This window comes from Salmo salar, chromosome 18, assembly GCF_965601325.2.
Source record: "Salmo salar chromosome 18, fSalSal1, whole genome shotgun sequence".
Taxonomy (NCBI): Eukaryota; Metazoa; Chordata; class Actinopteri; order Salmoniformes; family Salmonidae; genus Salmo; species Salmo salar.
In genome coordinates, this window is record NC_138308.1 from 566,978 (window position 1) to 570,000 (window position 3,023).

Here is a 3,023-nt window from a genome sequence, read left to right on the forward strand (position 1 = left end):
CTAACCGGTGCCCCCTGCTGTTTATTATCCATGCATAGTCCCTTTACCTCTACCTACATATTACCTCCACTAACCGGTGCCCCCCCTGCTGTTTATTATCCATGCATAGTCCCTTTACCTCTACCTACATATTACCTCCACTAACCGGTGCCCCCTGCTGTTTATTATCCATGCATAGTCCCTTTACCTCTACCTACATATTACCTCCACTAACCGGTGCCCCCTGCTGTTTATTATCCATGCATAGTCCCTTTACCTCTACCTACATATTACCTCCACTAACCGGTGCCCCCTGCTGTTTATTATCCATGCATAGTCCCTTTACCTCTACCTACATATTACCTCCACTAACCGGTGCCCCCTGCTGTTTATTATCCATGCATAGTCCCTTTACCTCTACCTACATATTACCTCCACTAACCGGTGCCCCCCTGCACATTGACTCTGTACCCCCTGTATATCGCCTCGCTACTGACTTTATTATTGCTCTTTAATTATTATTATTATTGTTTTTTTTTTTAAATATATATATTTTTGTATTAATATTTATTTGTTCTTATTATTTAAAAAAAAAAAATAATAATAATTTTTCTTTCAGTACAGTTTATTTTGGAAAAAATACTTTCTTCAGTAAGCATTTCACTGTAAGAACCTAGACCTGTTGTATTCGGCGCTTTTGACAAATAAAATTTGATTTTGATTTTGAAAACTGAACAAAAATATAAATATTTTACTGAATTACAGTTCATAGAAGGAAATCAGTCAATTGAGATTAATTCATTAGGCCCTAATCTATGGATTTCACATGACTGGGCAGGGGCGCAGCCATGGGTGACCCTGGGAGGGCAATAGGCCCAACCATTTGGGGAGCCAAGTCTTGCCAATCAGAATGAGTTTTTCCCTAGAAAACAGGTTTTATTACAGACAGAAATAATCCTCAGCACCCCCTTCCTCCTCAGACAATCCCGCAGGTGAAGAAGTCGGATATGGAGGTCCTGGGTTGGCGTGGTTACACGTGGTCTGCGGTTGGACGTACTGCTAAATTCTCTGAAATGTCGTTGGAGGCGGCTTATGGTAGAGAAATGAACAAGTCACATTTTGGGCAACACCTCTGTTGGACATTCCTGCAGTCAGCATACCAATTGCACGCTCTGTGGCATTGTGTTGTTGTGACAAAACGGCACATTTTAGGAGTGGCCTTTTATTGTCCCCCAGCACGAGGTGCACCTGTGTAATGATCATGCTGTTTTAATCAGCTTCTTGATATGCCACACCTGTCAGGTGGATGGATTATCTTGACAAAGGAAAAAAATGCTCACTAACTAACAGGGATGTAATCAAATTTCTGCACAAAATTTAGGAGAAAGAAGCATTTTGGTGCGTACGGAACATTTCTGGGATCTTTTATATCAGCTCATGAAACATGGGAACCAACATGTTTACGTGTTTTTGGTCAGTATAGTATAATGAGACAAACCAGTATGATGGCTTGCTGGTTGATGATAGTCTGCTGCTGCTGAGCCATCCCTGTCTGGTCTGGAGAACCTGGAGTAACAGACAGACAGACAGGTTCTGGAGGAACAGACAGACAGGTTCTGGAGAAACAGACAGACAGACAGACAGGTTCTGGAGTAACAGACAGACAGACAGTTTCTGGAGAAACAGACAGACAGACAGGTTCTGGACAAACAGACAGACAGACAGACAGACAGGTTCTGGAGAAACAGACAGACAGACAGGTTCTGGAGGACCTGGAGAAACAGACAGACAGACAGACAGACAGTTTCAACACAACTAGAAACAACCGTCCTCCTCTGGAGATACAAATAGATAAACACACACGGGGTAGGGTGCAGGGTAGGGTGCAGGGTAGGGTCGGGGTAGGGTTCAGGGTAGGGTCGGGGTAGGGTGCAGGGTAGGGTGCAGGGTAGGCATCAGGGTAGGGTTCAGGGTAGGGTGCAGGGTAGGGTTCAGGGTAGGGTAGAGGGTAGGGCACAGGGTAGGGATCAGGGTAGGGTCGAGGGTAGAGACAGGGTAGGGTTCAGGGTAGGGTACAGGGTAGAGACAGGGTAGGGACAGGGTAGGGTGCAGGGTAGAGTACAGGGTAGGGAACAGGGTAGGGTTCAGGGTAGGGTAGGGTGCAGGGTAGGGTTCAGGGTAGGGTAGGGGAGGGTTCAAGGTAGGGTTCAGGGTAGGGTGGGGTAGAGTGCAGGGTAGGGTTCAGGGTAGGGTGCAGGGTAGAGTACAGGGTAGGGAACAGGGTAGGGTTCAGGGTAGGGTACAGGGTAGAGACAGGGTAGGTTACAGGGTAGAGTACAGGGTAGGGGGAAGGGTAGGGTTCAGGGTAGGGTGCAGGGTAGGGTACAGGGTGGTGTTCATGGTAGGGTTCAGGGTAGGGTCGGGGTAGGGTGGGGGTAGGGTTCAAGGTAGGGTTCAGGGTAGGGTACAGGGTAGGGAGCAGGGTAGGGTTCAGGGTAGCGTACAGGGTAGGGCACAGGGTAGAGTTCAGGGTAGGGTACGGGGTAGAGACAGGGTAGGGTTCAGGGTAGGGTACAGGGTAGAGACAGGGTAGGGTTCAGGGTAGGGTACAGGGTAGGGTTCAGGGTAGAGACAGGGTAGGGACAGGGTAGGGTACAGGGTAGAGTACAGGGTAGAGAACAGGGTAGGGTTCAGGGTAGGGTAAAGGTAGGGACGGGGTAGGGTATAGGGTAGGGTACAGGGTAGAGACAGGGTAGGGACAGGGTAGGGTTCAGGGTAGGGTTCAGGGTAGGGTACAGGGTAGGGTACAGGGTAGAGACAGGGTAGGGACAGGGTAGGGTAAAGGGTAGGGTTCAGGGTAGGGTACAGGGTAGGGTACAGGGTAGAGTTCAGGGTAGGGTACAGGGTAGAGACAGGGTAGGGTTCAGGGTAGGGTTCAGGGTAGGGTACAGGGTAGAACCAGGGTAGGGTACAGGGTAGAGTACAGGGTAGAGTACAGGGTAGGGTTCAGGGTAGGGTTCAGGGTAGGGTAAGGGTAGGGACGG